The sequence below is a fragment of the Dipodomys spectabilis genome, unplaced genomic scaffold, assembly GCF_019054845.1.
Source record: "Dipodomys spectabilis isolate Male_0828 unplaced genomic scaffold, ASM1905484v1 ptg000181l, whole genome shotgun sequence".
In the NCBI taxonomy this organism is placed as follows: domain Eukaryota; kingdom Metazoa; phylum Chordata; class Mammalia; order Rodentia; family Heteromyidae; genus Dipodomys; species Dipodomys spectabilis.
In genome coordinates this window covers 628,463-646,751 of record NW_024870858.1, presented here as the reverse complement: position 1 = coordinate 646,751, position 18,289 = coordinate 628,463, and positions in this window count along the sequence as shown.

The window sequence follows — 18,289 nt, the reverse complement described above, 5'->3', positions numbered from 1 at the left end:
CCTAGGTGGGAGAAGTTGTCAGTTTGAGGCCACCATTCTGTTTATATCTTTCTTTCTTCCCATGATTGATTGAGAAATTGCGAGAATTATATTAGGGTTAATTACAGAGAATTTTCATCGAAAACATTGAGTGTATTTTGAATTCATAGAAGTTAAAATGTTGATAATGTAACTCTATTTCAATTTGCAGAAACCTTCTAATTGTAATGCTTCATGGAAGTAACTAGACCCTTTACAAAGGAGAAATATGTATATCTTGTTTTGTAATATTTCAGCATATATCCCAGCTATTTCTAGTACCAAACAAATTTGAAATTCCTCTATGGTGAATTTAGAAAAATCTGTCAATTAGTTAATGTATCAATTATCAATTGGACAATTGCAGCACCGTTCAGAGAGTGATGGCAAAAGAAATGACTGCATGATTTGGAAGGCCACAGTTCTTCTGTAGAATGTTCGCTTACTATATGTAATAGCAAAACATAATGAAGTTTACTGACAAGTCATCAAAATAACTCTTAGAATGATCTTTGTTTCTATCTCCTCAACTTCTCTGGTTTGAACTAAATAGACCTGAAAGAGGAAATAAATTCACCATGGGAATACATGGACCAAAGTGCTTATAATTAAACTGGAATTAAAAATGACAATCGTCAAAATGATAAAAAGGACTGAACTAGATTGTATCTGTAGACTATTGACTGTACAAATGCAAACTTTGGTTGATGGTTGCCTTAAGATAGTGTTCTAGCACAAAACTGGTGCTATCTTCATCTCAAATGGGCAGAGTAAGCCGGAAAAACACAAGAAAAATGGCAAATTCTGGTATCTCAATTCCCAATCTTGATAATCAGGGGTTAGAACAGATAATGAATAATCCAGAGGAGAGTTCCCAAATAGCTCTACAAACACTGCTGGCAAACATGATAACTGAGAAGTTTGACAACGTACAAAGGACTCTGTATGAGCGTGAAAGGGAGAGAGAGGAGGCATCCCAGAAGTTTATACAGGAATATCATAAGCGTGAGGAAGCTACTCAAAAACTGATACAGGATTTGCGTGAACAACTTGAGAATACTCAAAGAGAAAGGGAGGAATGGCGTGAGCAGGCTGAGAACACTCAAAGAGAACTGCAGGAATCCCATGAATGGGAGGAAGCTAATCAAAGAGTAATACAGGAATTGAGGGACCAGGTAGAGAACACACAAAGATCACTAAAGGCATTCGTGGAATCCATTAACAAAATGCTGAAGGAAGTCAGAGAGACCACAAAGGGAATGTTGAATGGAACCCAACAAAAGGAATGGGAGTCCAAAGAAACCATAACCAATCAACTAAGTGATTTGAGGACAAACACTGAACACCAAATTAAGGAAGTAAAGAAATTCATACAAGACCTAAAACAGAGCTTCAACAAAGAACTTGAAGCCATCAAAGCTGACCAATTAGAAGGAAAAGAGATAAAAAACAAAGTAGAGAGTCTTGACAGCAGGTTAGACCATGCAGAAGATCGAATCTCAGGGATTGAAGACAGCCTAGATATTATAGAGAAAGAACATACAACCATCCAAGACAAGTCCAAGAATTATGACAGATCTATCCAAAACCTGGAAGACACCATTAGAAGGCCTAATCAAAGGATAATGGATGTAGAGGAGCACCTAGAAACAGAAGTTAATGGTCTAGGAAATTTGTTTAACAGGATACTAGCAGAGAACTTCCCAAACATGCAAAAAGATAGGCCTATTCAGATACAAGAAGCCTTTAGAACCCCAAATAGACCAGACCAGAATAGGACATCCCACCGTCACATTATAATCCACACAGGATCAACTCAGACCAAGGAAAAGATCCTTAAAGCTGTCAAGGAGAAAAGGGTAATCACCTATAAAGGGAAACCAATTAGAATCACCTCAGATTTCTCAGCAGAGACAATCAAAGCAAGAAGAGCCTGGAATGATGTGTGCCATGACCTAAAAACAAACAACTATCAACCAAGAATACTGTACCCAGCTAAATTCTCCTTCATAACTGAAGGCCAAATAAAAACCTTCCAGAGCAAAGAAAAATTGAAACAATACATCTCCACCAAACCAGCCCTACAAAAGATTCTTAAAGATGTCCTACACATAGAAAACCAACAAGACCGCAATAAAGCCAAGAAACTGCACCCAAACTGAGAATCCAAGAACCATAGGAAGAAACCAGTTTTCGCAGCCCCCAAGAAGGTAGATAACATGGCAGGAACTCCCAAATACCTCTCAGTCCTATCTCTTAACGTTAACGGTCTGAACTCTCAAATTAAGCGACATAGACTGTCTAGTTGGATTAAAAAAACAAGACCCTTCTATCTACTGCCTGCAAGAGTCACATCTTGCCAGTAAAAACAAACACATTTTTAATGTTAAAGGCTGGAACAAAATCTACCAAGCAAAAGGCCCCCATAAACAGACGGGAGTTGCAATCCTAATATCAGATAAAATAGACTTCAAATTAAAATTCGTGAGAAGAGATAAAGAAGGTCGCTACATACTAATTAAAGGATCTCTCCTTGAGGAGGATATTACAATTCTAAATATCTATTCGCCAAACAATGGAGCACCCAAACTTATCAAAGAAACACGACTTTCCCTCAAATCCCATATATATCCAAAGACATTAATTGTTGGGGATTTAAACACAACACTCTCCCCACTAGATAGAACAACTCAGCAAAAACTCAAGAGAGAACCTGCAGGTCTAAACAGCTGCATAGATCAACTAGACTTAACAGATATCTACCGAACATTTCACCCAGCAGCATCAGAATACACGTTTTTCTCAGCAGCACATGGAACGTTTTCTAAAATAGACCACATTTTAGGCCACAAAGAAAACTTGTCTAAATTCAGAAACATTGAAGTTATACCTTGCATTCTCTCGGACCACAAGGGAATAAAATTAGAACTCAACACCAAAAGCCACCAAAGAAAGTCCGGTATCACATGGAGGCTGAACAACACACTGCTGAATCATGAGTGGGTCATGGAAGAGATTAGAAAGGAAATTCAAATGTTCATGCTATTCAACAAAAATGAACACACAAATTACCAGCTCCTCTGGGACACAGCAAAGGCAGTACTCAGAGGCAAATTTATAGCTCTGAGGTCCTACATCAAAAAATTGGAGAGATCTGAAACTAACAATTTAATGACACATCCAAGCCTCCTTGAAAAAGAGCAGCAAGATAAACCCCAATCCAGTAGACGGAAACAAATAATCAAAATTCAATCAGAATTGATTGAGTTAGAATCCAAAAAAACTATAGAAAGAATCAACAAAACAAAGACTTGTTTCTTCGAAAAAATTCACAAAATTGACAGACCCTTAGCAAATCTTATCAGAAAAGAAAAGAACACACACAAATTAATAAACTCAGAGATGAGAATGGAAACATCACCACGGAAACAACCAAGATTCAGAACATTACAAGGGAATACTTCTCAGAACTTTATGCTGATAATTTTGAGAACTCGACAGAAATGGACCTCTTCCTAGCAAATATTGACATGCCAAAACTAAACCAAGATCAGTTAAACTATCTTAATAGGCCCATATCAAGCATTGAAATAGAAACAGCAAAAAGAGACCTCCCAGCTAAGAAAAGACCAGGATCATATGGTTTTACAGCGGAATTTTACAAGGCCTTCAAAGCAGAGCTCACACCAATTCTCCTCCAACTCTTCAATGAAATTGAAAGAGAAAGCTCACTACCGAACACATTCTATGAAGCCATTATAACCCTAATCCCAAAACCAGGCAGGGACTCATCAAAGAAAGAGAACTATAGACCCATTTCTTTGATGAACATTGATGCAAAACTTCTCAACAAAATTTTGGCCAACCGACTTCAACAATTCATCCAAAAAATCATACAACACGATCAAATAGGATTCATTTCAGGTTCAATATACGCAAATCAATTAACATTATTCATCACATCAACAGGAGTAAGAATAAGAACCATATGGTTATCTCAATAGACGCAGAAAAAGCATTCGACAAGATCCAACACCCCTTCATGATGAAGGTTTTAAAAAAATTAGGAATCCATGGAATATTCCTCAATACAATAAAGGCTGTATATGACAAACCTACAGCCAGCATTATACTCAATGGTGAAAAACTAAAGCCATTTGCTCTTAACTCAGGAAAAAGACAAGGATGCCCAATCTCTCCACTTCTCTTCAATCTAGTATTAGAATGCCTAGCTACAGCAATAAGACAAGATACAGACATAAAGGGGATCCAAATAGGGAAAGAAGAAATAAAACTCTCCCTCTTTGCAGATGACATCATCTTGTATTTAAAGAATCCCATAGACTCCACTCCCAAATTACTCAAGCTGATTCAAAACTTTGGCAAAGTAGCAGGTTATAAAATTAACCCCCAAAAATCAATGGCTTTTCTGTATGCCAACAATGAGAAAAGTGTGGCTGAAATTAGGAAAGCAACTCCATTTGTAATAGCCCCACAAAAAATAAAATACCTAGCAATTAACTTAACTAAAGAAGTGAAGAACCTCTATGATGAAAACTTTAAAATCTTGAAAAAGGAAATCAACACAGAACTTAAAAAATGGCAAAACCTCCCATGGTCCTGGATTGGAAAGATTAACATCGTGAAAATGAGAATACTTCACAAGGCTATCTACAAATTCAACGCAATACCTATCAAAATTCCACCCTTATTCTTCAAGGAAATAGAAGAGGCAATCCAAAAATTCATATGGAACAATAAAAAACCCCGAATAGCAAAAACACTCCTCAACGGAAAGAACACTGCTGGAGGAATATCAATACCAAATTTCAAACTATAAAGCCATAGTAATCAAAACAGCTTGGTATTGGCATAAGAACAGACCTCAGGACCAGTGGAATAGAATTGAAAACCCAGCAATGAACCTACAGACCTATAGGCATCTAATCTTCGATAAGGGAGCTAAAACAATAGAATGGAAGAAAGACAACCTCTTCAGTAAATGGTGCTGGCAAAATTGGTTAACTACATGTAGAAAACTAAAGCTAGATCCTCATATATCACCCTGCAACAGAATCAACTCCAAATGGATCAAAGACCTTGAACTCAAAGCAGACATTCTGAAAACATTACAGGATGGAATAGGAGAAACCCTAGGTCTCCTTGGCTCAGGCCAAAATTTTCTGAATAGAGACCCGGAAACACAACAAATCAAAGAAAGGTTGGACAAATGGGATTGCATAAGGTTGCAGAGCTTCTGCAGGGCAAATGGCATAGCTAGCAAGATCAATAGAAAGCCCATGGATTGGCAGAAGATCTTTACTAGCCATACAACGGACAAGGGTCTCATATCTAAAATATACTTGGAACTCAAAAAATTAAACCACCCAACAACAAATCCTCAAAGAAACAACTGCCCAATAAATAAGTGGGTGAAAGACTTAAAGAGAAGCTTCTCTGAAGAAGAAAGAACGATGGCCAATAGACACATGAAGAAATATTCAACATCCCTAGCCATAAAAGAAATGCAAATCAAAACAACATTGAGATATCACCTCACTCCAGTTAGAACAGCAAAAATCAAGAACTCTAACAACAACAGATGCTGGAGGGGATGTGGACAGAAAGGAACCTTACTTCATTGTTGGTGGAAATGTAAACTTGTTCAACCACTTTGGAAAGCAGTATGGAGGTTCCTCAAAAGACTTCACATAGAACTCCCCTATGACCCAGCAATCCCAATTTTGGGCATTTACCCTAATGTTTACAAAAAAGACCACACGAAAGCTACCAGCACAACAATGTTTATTGCAGCATTATTTACCATAGCTAAGATATGGAACCAACCCAGATGTCCCTCAGTAAATGAATGGATCAAGAAAATGTGGTATATATACACAATGGAATTCTATGCCTCCATCAGAAAGAATGATATTTCCCCATTTGTTATGAAATGGAAAGGCTTGGAAAAAATTATATTAAGTGAAGTAAGCCAGGCCCAAATTAACATAGGTCCCATGGTTTCCCTTATTTGCAATATCTAGTATAGGTATGAGTCAATCGGAAAAGGTCAGATAATGTGATGTTAGGAAAACGAACCCTTAAATATGTATTTTAATGTTTTTGTTTCTTTCATGCATGTGATTCTAACGCATTTATAAGGTTATTTCTTTGTTCCTTTGTATGTCCCTCCCCCACAGTGTAACCCCCGCTTTCACTATATTTTATTTCAGTATAACATGTGGAGGAGATGGGGACAACAAGTCGTTTAAGAATTCAGGTGGACCTGTTGCAACAATGAGAAATACAAAATGTCATGTCAAAACCAGCTTTACAATGTCGGTGTGGGTGGGGAGGCGGAGTATGATTGGGTGGGGGGGAGGGGTGAGGCTGGGAAGAGAGGTGAAGGGTAAACAAAGGAGGAGGCTGCAAGGCTTGTTAAGAAATGTATGCATTATCCTGCCCATGTAATTGTATCCCCTCTGTACAGTATGTTCTCAAATAAAATAAAATAAAATTAAAAAAAAAACAGGTATACATGTATGAATAATTTAAAGTAGAACTTTATATTTCAATTTAAGTTGGAGCCAAGTCTAAATGAAACAAAGGCCTCAAAGTAGGTTCATGTATCATGAAATATGATAGTATGGATTTGGGGATGACATATTGAACTGAGTAATTCAGGTCAAATTTACTACATAACAATCCAGTCACAACGAATCAAAGGAGGGCTGAAAATAAGGGATTGTGTTCAACTGGAGAATTTTGCATGGCAATATTCAGAGGTAGCAAGAGAAATATGTGTAATAAACCCACGATTTAGGAGACAATCTATTGAACTCTAACTATACAACATGCAAGGTTGACAGAGCTCACAAAATTAAATTTCCTCAATAACAAATTCACAAATCCTCAGAGAGAAACTGCCTGATAAATAAATCGGCTAAAGACACAAGAGACATTTCTCGGAAGAGGAAATAACAATGACCAGTACACATATGAAGAAATGTTCAACCTCTATAGCCATAAAAGAAATTCAAACAGCATTGAGATTCCAGGTCATCCCAATTGGAATTGCTATAATCAAGTACTTTAATAACAACAAATGTTGGAAGGGTTGTGGCAAAAGGAAATTCTACTATATTGTAAGTGGTAGTATAAACTTGTCTAACCACTTTTGAAAGCAGTATGGAGGATCCTAAAACTACAAGTAGAGTTGCCCTATGACCCAGCACATGATCACAAACAAGACCATACTAATCCTACCAGAACAACTTCGTTTAAAGCAGCATTATTTACCATAGATAAGAAATGAAATCAACACAGATCCCCCTTAGTAGATGAATGGATCAGAAAAATGTGGTACACACACACACACACACACACACACACACACACACACACAAATACTGGAATTCTATGCCTCCATCAGAAAACATTTGTTAGGAAATGGAAAGGCAAGGAAAAAATTATATTAAGTGAAGTAAGCCAGGCCAAAGAAACATAGGTCCTATGGTTTCCTTTATTTGCAATAAATAGTACATGTCTGGGGCAAGTAAAAAAGTTCAAAATCTATGTATATTTGACAAGATAAATGATGTTAAGTGAAATGAACTCCAAGATAGGGACACAAGTGGTTTTTTTCTTACTTACTGGTGTTTCTAACACATTGATCAGGTAACATGTGATTTTTTTGTTGCTTTTCATGGTCCTGCCCACATTATTATCCATGTTTTCACTGTATTTGATGTCAGTGCCCTGCATCTGCTCCAACTTGGGAAGGGAAAGGAAAAAAAAGCTGGCCCATTGTATGAATGAGATGTACAAGACTGTTGAAAAATAATTTGTACAGTTTAGGCTGGAGAGGGAGGTGTTTACTTGTGGATTTGGGAGGAAGGAATGGTAGGGGAAAAACACAGCAGGAGGGAACAATGCTTGATAGGAAATGTATTCATTAACTTCCTCATGTAACTGAAACCACTCTGTACAGTATTTTTAAAATAAAAAAAAAATCTTAAAAAAATTCATTAAGAAACAACCACCTAAATTATCCAAGAGATTATTATGGGTATGAAATAAAAATGACAAATAGATGCATGTGGAAAAATTTAATATCTCTGGCCAAAATCGAAAAACAAATAATTACAGTGTACATCAAAAGTGCTGTGCTTATCATTAGCATGAATTCTGTAAAAATACTATACAAAGGAGAGACATTTACATGAGTAAGGTAATTACTACATTTTTATTGAGCACTATTGCCTCCTCCTTTGTTTTTCTCCTACTATTGCTTCCTTCCCCAACTCCCCAACTATTCCCCAAACGGAAGTGGTGAAGGTCATTTTCAAAATAGGACAAAGGCAGTACTTAGAGGCAAGTTTATAGCTCTGAGTTCCTATATCAACAAATTGGAAATATCTGACCCAACAATTTAATGAGACATCCAAACCTCCTTGAAAAAAAGCAGTAAGATAAACCTCAATCCAGTAGATGGAAAGAAATAATTAAAATTAAATCAGAATTAAATGAATTAGAATCCAAAAAAACTATAGAAAAAATCAACAAAAACAAGAGCTGATTCTTCGAAAAAATTAAAAATTTGACAGACCCGTAGCAAATCTTGTCAGAAAAAGAAGAGAACCCAGCCAAATAAATAAACTCAGAGATGAGAATGGAAACATCACCACGGAAACAACCAAGATTCAGAACATTTTAAGAGAATACTTCTCAAAACTTTATGCTAATAAGTTTGAGAACTTGACAGAAATAGACCTTTTTCTAGCAAATATTGACATGCCAAAACTAAGCCAAGATGAGTGAAACCATCTTAACAGGCCCATATCAAGCATTGAAATAGAAACAGCAATAAGAGACCTCCAAGCTAAGAAAAGTCCAGGACCAGATGGTTTTACAGCAGAATTCTACAAGGCCTTCAAAGCAGACCTCACACCAATACTCCTCCAACTCTTCAATGAAATTCAAAGAGAAAGTGCACTACCGAACATATTCTATGAAGCCAGCATAACCCTCATCCCAAAACCACGCAGGGACTCATCTAAAAAAGAGAAATATAGACCCATTTCTTTGATGAACATTGATGCAAAACTTCTCAACAAAATTTTGGCCAATCGTCTTCAACAATTCATCCAAAAAATCATACACCATAATCAAACAGGATTCATTTCAGGGATTCAAAGGAGATTCAATATACGAAAATCAATTAATATTATTCATCACAACAACAGGAGCAAGGATAAGAACCACATGATTATCTCAATAGATGAAGGAAAAGCATTCGACAAGATCCAACACACATTTATGATCATGGTTTTGGAAAAATTAGGAATCCATGGAACATTCCTCTATACAATAAAGCTGTATATGACAAACCTACAGCCAGCATTATACTTAATGGTGAAAAACTAAAGCCATTTCCTCTTAACTCAGGAAAAGACAAGCATGTCCACCCTCTTCACTTCTCTACAACCTAGTATTAGAATGCCTAGTTACAGCAAAAAGACAAGATGCAGACATAAAGGGGATCCAAATAGTGAAAGAAGTAAAACTCTCCCTCTTTGAAGATGACATGATCTTGCATTTAAAAAATCCCATAGACTCCAGTCCCAAATTACTTATGCTGATTCAAAACTTTGGCAAAGTAGCAGGGTATAAAATTAACCTTAACAATCAAAGGCTTTTCTGTATGCCAACAATGAAAAAAGTGGGGCAGAAATTATGAAAGCAACTCCATTTGTAATAGCCCTCCAGAAAATGAAATACTTAGGAATTAACTTAACCAAAGATGTGAAGGACGTCTATGATGAAAACTGTAATAACTTGAAGAAGGAAATCAAAACAGAACTTAGAAAATGGGAAAAACTCCCATGCTCCTGAATTGGAAAGATTAATATCGTGAAAATGGCAATACATCCCAAAGCTATCTACAAATTCATTGTGGTATCTATCAATATTCCAACGTCATTTTTCTAGGAAATAGAAGAGGAAATCCAAAAATTCATATAGAACAATAAAAGACCCCGAATAGCAAAAACACTCCTCAACAGAAAGAACACTGGTGGAGGAATATCAATACCAAATTTCAAACTCTACTACAAAGCCATAGTAATCAAAATAGCTTATTACTGGCACAAGAACTGACCTCAGGACCAATGGAATAGAATTGAAAACCCAGAAATGAACCTACAGACCTATAGCCATCTAATCTTTGATAAGGGGGCTAAAAAAATAGAATGGAAGAAAGACAGCCTCTTCAGTAAATGGTCTGGCAAAATTGGTTAACTCCTTGTAGAAAACTAAAGCTACATCATTATATATCACCCTGCACCAGAATCAACTCCAAATGGATCAAAGACCTCGGAGTCAAAGCATACATTGAAAACTTTACTGGATGGAATAGGAGAAACCATAGGTCTCTTGGCACTGACCGAAATTTTCTTAATGGAGTCTCAGAAACACAACAAATAAAAGAAAGGTTGGACAAATGGGATTGCATGAAGTTGCAGAGCTTCTGCATGGCAAAGGACATAGCTAGCAAGATCAATAGAAAGCCCACAGATTGGGAGAAGATCTTCACTAGCCATACCACAGACAAGGCTCTCATATCTATAATATACTTGTAACTCAAAAAATTAAATCCTCCAACAACAAATACTCAAAGAAACAACTACCCAATAAATAAGTGTGCTAATGAATTAAAGAGAAACTTCTCTGAAGAAGAATAAAGGATGACCAATAGACACATGAAGAAATGCTCAACCTCCTAGCCATAAAAGAAATGCAAATCAAAATAACATTGAGATACCACCTCACCCCAGTTAGAATGGATATAATCAAGAACTCTAATAACAACTCTAATAACAACAGATGCTGGAGGGGATGTGGACAGAAAGGAACCTTACTTCATTGTAGGTGGGAATGTAAACTTGTTCAACCACTTTGAAAAGTAGTATGGAGGTTCCTCAAAACACTTCACGTAGAGCTCCCCTATGACCCAACAGTCCCACTTTTGCGCATTTACCCAAATGTTTACAAACAAGGCCACACTAAAGCTACCAGCACGACTATGTTAATTGCAGCACTATTTCCTATAGCTAAGATATGGAAGCAACCCAAATATCCCTCAGTAGATGATTGGATCAAGAAAATGTGGTATGTATACACAATGGAATTCTATGCCTAAATCAGGGAGAATGGCATTGCCCCAGTTGTTAGGAAATGGAAAGACCAGGAAAAAATTATATTAAGTGAAGTAAGCCAGTCCCAAAGAAACATAGGTTCCATGCTTTCCCTTATTTGCAATATCTAGTATATGTCTGAGTCAAGCAGAAAAGATCAGATAAGGTGATGTTAGGGAAATGAACCCTAAGATATGTATTCCAATGTTGTTTTTTTTTCTTTCATGCGATTGTTTGTAACACATTTATAAGATTATTTATTTGTTGCTGTGTATGTCCCTCTCCCACAGTATAAACCCTGCTTTCACTGTATTTGATGTCAGTATAATTTGTGGGGTGTAAGGGAAAAAACAAATCGTTTAAATAGGGATACAGGTGGATCCATTGCAACAATGAGATGTATAAGTCGTTATGTCTAAAAATGAACTTTAAAACTTTGGTGGGGGGGAGGGCGTATAACAGGGAGGATTGTGTTGAGGGACGGGGGCAGGATGGGAAGGAATGGGAAGGGGAAACAAAGGAGGAGACTACAATGCTTAATAAAAAATGTACTCATTATCTTGCCCATGTAATTGTAACCCCTCTGTACAGTATTTTCACAATAAAAAAATAAAAATTAAAAAAAAATAAAATTATTATACTATAGCTACTGTGCATCTCTCTGTATGGAATATGTGAAATTCCATTGTTATCACATATCCTAATTTAGTATTTTATAATGTAACATGTATTACAGAAAATGAAGCATCCTCTTCACAGGCAAAACAATAAAATAAATGGAATATTGTTTACAATAAAGCAATCATGAATGCATTTTGATGATTTTCTTAACAATTCCTAACATAGTAAATATTTTTGCAAAGTGCATATATGAATTTAACCAAGTCAGAAATATCTGCAGGTGTTTGTATCTTCAACAACTATTAAAGTATAATTATCTACATAATTACCTATAAAATCATATATATTCATAGCAAATTGGATAGAGAAAATAAAAAATGATTCTTATGATTCCATTCAGCATACAGTTATTTAAATTACATTTGAGTCAATAAAAATCAGGTTAAATTATGGGTAAAGTTTTCAAATGGAGGCATTTTGACAAAGGAATTCAATTAAGGCCTACTTACATGGTTTTTTTTCTTAAAATAAAATAATGTCATATGTATTTCTCTAGTTTGGAAATAAATAACCTGGCTATTCATGGATTGATCTAAAGGTACATGAAATTAGAAAATGACACTGGCAAATATACTCAAATAATTATGCGCTCTATTCAAATTATTAATCCATGAAAAGTTGATAATTGCCAAAGGAGAAAATGAAGAGTAATCTTCAGACATTGTGTTCCTCAACAAGTCCCCAGGGTTTCTATGATATAGTTCCCCTTTGAATTTTTTTTATCACATTTCAAAATTTAAAATACTATACTCCTGTAAGGTACTCATGTTCATGTTAATAGTTCTCATTCAATACAATTCTTTTATCTTTTATATAGTAAAGCATAGACATTTATTATAAATACACAGTAATATTTTTCAAAAATATATGAACAATATTTCATTGATTCTATTTGGATAAGAGGATTGAGCAGAGAAATCCAGAAAAATATTTCCATATTTACTTGGATATTATCATTGAGTTGATGGGTAAATTTGAAAAGTGTAAAGAGTTTAAAATGTAGGAATATGTAGATATTCCCTCATGAAAATAGAAATTGTTCAACCAAGAATACTCATTGCCTTTAAAATCTTCTGGTTTTAGTGATCATCACCCCACATAGATTTTTTTTTTAATTAGAGAATCAGCATTCATTCCAAAAAGGTGGTGATTGTTAGGAAAGAAGAAGTTTATTGAGAATATTAAACTTGTTAGTCATTTTTTTGTTTGTTTATTTTCTTCTCACCCAGGTGCATGAGATCCAGATGAAAAATGCATTTTCATTGCCTATTGTAGCAGTATTTCATTATGTTCCCAAATTTTGGGGCTAAGGTATACCCAAACATAGTTACTGTTTAAGATACAGATATTGATTTTAGGTGCTAGATGAGGTCTGATTTTAGGCACTTTGCAGTCTTAATTTACTTTCCGCAAGATATAGACAGGTGTATTGAAGAAACTAAACTATTACCATGAAACAGCGATTCAGTATTTACAAATAGTTGTAAAGCTTCAAGATGAAAATATAAAAATGCCTCTTTTAAACATGCTTTGTTAATTTGGTTAGAATTGCCAGGCTTCAAGTAATATGGTGTTGCATTCATAAGGTTTCTCTCCACTGTGATATCTCTCATGCAAAGTGAGCTCTGACTTCCATCTGAAACTCTTTTCACATGTGTTACAATCAAAAGATTTCTCACCTGTGTGAATTCTTTTTTTTAATTTTAATTTTTTGTGAACATACTGTACAGAGTGGTTACAATTACATGGGCAAGATAATGCGTACATTTCTTATCAAGCATTGGAGGCTCCTCCTTTGTTAACCCTTCACATCCTTTCCCAGCCTCCTTCCCCCCCACCCAATCCTCCACCCCTCCCTTCCCCTCCACCTGTGTGAATTCTTGTGTTTCTCTGGACGTTTGTCTTCTGGATGAAGGACTTTTCACATGTCTGACATTCATAAGGTTTCTCTCCTATGTGTGATCTCTGATGGACAGTAAGATGTGTCTTCGGGGCAAAAGAATTTCCACATGTGTTGCATTCATAAATTTTCCCTCCTGTGTGTGTTCTCTGAAGCAAAGTGAGGCATGACTTCTGTATGAAAGACTTTCCATATTTGTTGCATTCATGAGGTCTGTCATCCTTGGGTATTTTCTGCTGCCTGCTGAGTCCTGACTTCTGGGTCGAAAATTTCCTTCATTTCTCATATACAAAGGGTTTAACATTATGGGTGTTTGAGGGTGGAAAAACAACTGACTTCTGAGAGATAGATTTTGTACATTGCTTATACTCATCGAACTTCCTTGGAGATTTCCTCTCAGGTTTCCTAATATGTATTTCCTTATTGAAAGACTTCTCACATTCATTACATTACAAGGATTCTTTCCTTTGTACAGTTTTTTTTCTGTAGTGACTACAGGTCTTAAGTAGAATGTTTTTCCACATATCGTACATTCAGATGTTTTGCTGACTCCTTGAAGTATCTCTAGGTCAAGGAGAGTAGACTTATCATAGTCTTCTCTATATTCACTATGAGATGGGAGGACTCTCCCATACAGACCCAATTATGTCTAAAGTATATAGTCTCTAAGTTTAATACCTTACCTTCTCCACCAAATTCAAAATATTGCAGCTCATTTGGACTTGCATGATTTTGGCTAAAATACTCAGAATATCTGAAGGATTGTTCAATTACAGGAGACACACCAGGAGTATATGCAGCATGCATCTCATCAGGCTCACTATAGAGAAGCATTTCCTAACACTCAATGAACTCCTCAATTCTCATCCCTAAAGTGTTCCCATTATTCTTCATCAGCTCAAGCTTTGAGTTGAGCTCGTTAAACGTTGTTATCAATCTCACTCTTTCTTCCACTGTGTTACTATTTGTGACTGCTACTTCACACAGATGTTCATCTGGACCTTCCTGGAACATCTTAATCACATCCTCCATTTGCTGGACATGTGTGAAATTCTTGACTGAGCCTTTTCCTATCCATGTTTCTGCACCTTGCCCTATCTTGACATACAATTTAGGTATAGGAACACAGTGACCTAAGGACACGAGGTTTCTGTAGGTCTCTAGCATTAATTCTCTATCCAGGGTCCTCTGAGAAATATCCAGGTCTTGCCATTCCTCCAAGCTGAAGTCCACAGCCACCTCATCAAAGGACACCAATTTCAGTGATTCTTTCATTATGTACGGCTGTTGACAATGAACAGAAGTTTCTGGAAGCATGGTTAATATCCTTACTGCAGCATAAGATCTTTTTCACTTACAGCTCTGAAAGTCCACTGAAGAGAGGCCAGGTGCCAGCCTTGGAGTTCTAACTACAGACTGCAAAACTGTTCTTCAAAGCATTCCCAGCAGCAAGGGAGAAGGAAGCAATCTGGAATTTGTAATGTTCTCTTTTCATCTCATAAGGGTCTGTTAAGGGTATGTTGTGTTTATTGTTTTCTTTCGAAGAACCAACTCTTTGTTTTATTAATTCTTTCTATAGTTTTTTACATTCTAATTCATTTAATTCGGATTTAATTTTATTTGTTTCCATTTAATGGACTGTGGTTCTCCTTGCTTCTCATTTTGAAGGAGGGTCAGATGTCTCATTAAATTGTTAGTTTCAGATCTTTCCAATTCCTTGATGTAGGAACTCAGAGCTATACACTTGCCTCATTATTGCCTTTGCTGTGTCCCAGATGAGCTGGTAATTTATGTAAACACTTTTGTTGAATATCATGAACATTTGAATTTCTTTTCTAATCTCTTCCATGACCCACTGGTGGTCCAACAGGGTGTTGTTCATCCTCCAAGTATTACAGGGTTTCCTTTGGTGACTTTTGGTGTAGAGTTCTAACTTAATTCCTTTGTGATCTGAGGGAATGCAGGGTATAATTTTGACATCTCTGAATTTGGAAAGATTTGCATTGTGGCCTAGAATGTGGTCTGTTTTGGAGCATGTGTTGCTGAGAAGAAGGTCTAATCTGATCATGTTGGGTGAAACATTAGGTAGAAGTCCATTAAGTCTATTTGATATATGCAGAGTTTATGGTCTAAGTTTATCGTTGAGTTTTTGCCAGGTTGATCTATCTAGTGGGAATATCGGTGTGTTAAAGTCACACACCATTAATGTTGTTGTATCTACGTGAGATGTGAGGGAAAGTACTGTGTCTTGGATAAATTTTGTGCTCTCTTATTTGGCGAATAGATGTTTAGAATCATAATATCTTCCTGAAAGAGTGTTCCCTTAGTGTAGTGACCTTCTTTATCTGTTCTCAGTTATTTTAATTTGAAGTCTATGTTTTCTGATATAAGGATTGCAACTTCTACCTCTTTATGGGTGCCACTTGCTGGATATATTTTATTCTATACTTCCAATTTCAGAATATTTTTTGTGGGTAAGGTGTGTCTACTGAAGACAGCAGACAGAATGATCTTGCATTTTGATCCATCTGGACAACCTATGTCACTTAATTGGAGAGGTAAGTCCATTAATATTAAAGGTGAGGACTGAGAGATATTTTTCTGCCCCTACGATTTTTTGATATTTCGCGGGTAAACTGTGCCTTGGCTGTTCTTGGTGTGGTTGTGTATTTCTATGTTTCTGGACTGCTTCATGTTGTTCTTGTTGGTTTCCTTATATGTTGAACTTTGTTGAGGATTTTTGGAGAGCTGGTTTGTTAGAGATATATTGCTTCAGATTTTCCTTCCTGTGGTAGGTTTTTATTTGTCCTGCTATGAATGAGAGCTTAGCTGGTAGTTATTTAACTTAAGGATATAGCATTCAAGGCCATCCATTTTTTCATAGTGTCTGCGGAGAGTATGAGGTAATTCTGATTGTGTTACATTTATATGTGATTGTTCTCTTCTCCCTGACAGCTTTAAGAATTATTTATGTAGTGGCTATTGAGCCTGTACAGATTATAATATGGCAGTTGGGGTCTCGTCTATTTTGGGTTCTAAATGGATCTTGTGTCTGGATAGGCCTGTCCTTTTGTATGTTTGGGAAGATCTGTGCTAGGTTTCTATTGAATATATTTCCTTATCTATTGGCTTCAGTCTCCAGGCCCACTTGCATACCTATTATTCTCACATTTGGCTTTCTTTATATATGCTGTATTTCTTTCAGTGATCTGTCATGCTTCTAAGTTTTGTTATGAATAGTTGTGTGCTCTTTCTGTAGGGAGTCAAAATGTCTTCAGCCTCCAATATTCTTTCTTTAGCCTCCTCCATTCTACGTTGAAGGCTTTTTACTTCGGTGTCTATCACCTTTGCTTCTTGCTGGTCTTTCTTGATGGTGGCCAGCTCCTTATTAATGTTTTCTTTTAAGTCTTGAATAGATTGCCTTACCTCCTGGAATTGGATATCAGACTTTTCTTTCCCCTCCTTACTCTGTGTTCCTAACTTTTTTTTGGCTTTTTTCTCCTCTGCTGGAGTTCTTTATCATTTTATTTGTGGAGGCCATGAAGTCATCTATTAGTTTCTGGTTGGCCTCATTGTGTTCTCTCATAACCCTATGTAGGGTGTCCAAACTTTCATTCAGCAGGTTTACCAATCATGCTTTTTAATCTTTTTTAAGCATGATCCTCTAGGTCTTTCTGGAACTGCTCTGTCACTTGTTTATGTGGAGATGGTGTTGTTGTTTGTTTGCTTTTTTGTACTGGAGCCAACCCAGTGTGGTGTTTCAAGGTTATGTGTAGGCATTTTCCTATATCGCTTTCTTTTTCTTTGCTTGGAGAGGGATACTGTGGCTTCGGGGTTGATTTTGTACAGTTTTGTTTTAAGTTTTAAAATAACCTGGGTTTGGCTGATAAGTAATCTGCTTCTTAGCATTGATAAGATGGGCCACTTGTACTCAAAATAGTCAAATGGAACTAATTCTGAGGTCACATACAAAACCAACTGTAAGTTGGGTCAGCTATAAACTGTTAGGGACCAAAGGGCTGGCGCAGATGGAGAAGTGAAGGGTTAGGATTAGAGAGATATAAATTTACGTTCAGAAGAGAACTTGGGTATAATGATAATAGAGGGGTAGGAACAGCTTAAGGGAGGGGTATATGTAGTAGGAGGAGAATAAATCTTATTACTGAGTGTAAGAGGTGGAAAAAAATTCTAAGAAATTTTATATAGGGAGTAGCTTAGAGATGTAGATGTAGGTAAAAAAACAATTTATATGTAAGTGTATTTGGTAGACTTTCCCAAATTGGAGAAAGATGATTCAGATATTTTTGGAAAATCTATTAATCTATGTTAACTCCTGTAATTATTGTTTACACACATGGAAGGAGGCCTTACTTTGCATATAGATCTAGGCTGTGTAGCTCAAATGAAGTAGTAGTATCATGTGGAGAGAAAGGAAAGAGGGAGAGTGAGAGGAAAATAAAGAAGAGGAGAAAAACTTTACAAATTAAGACACTGG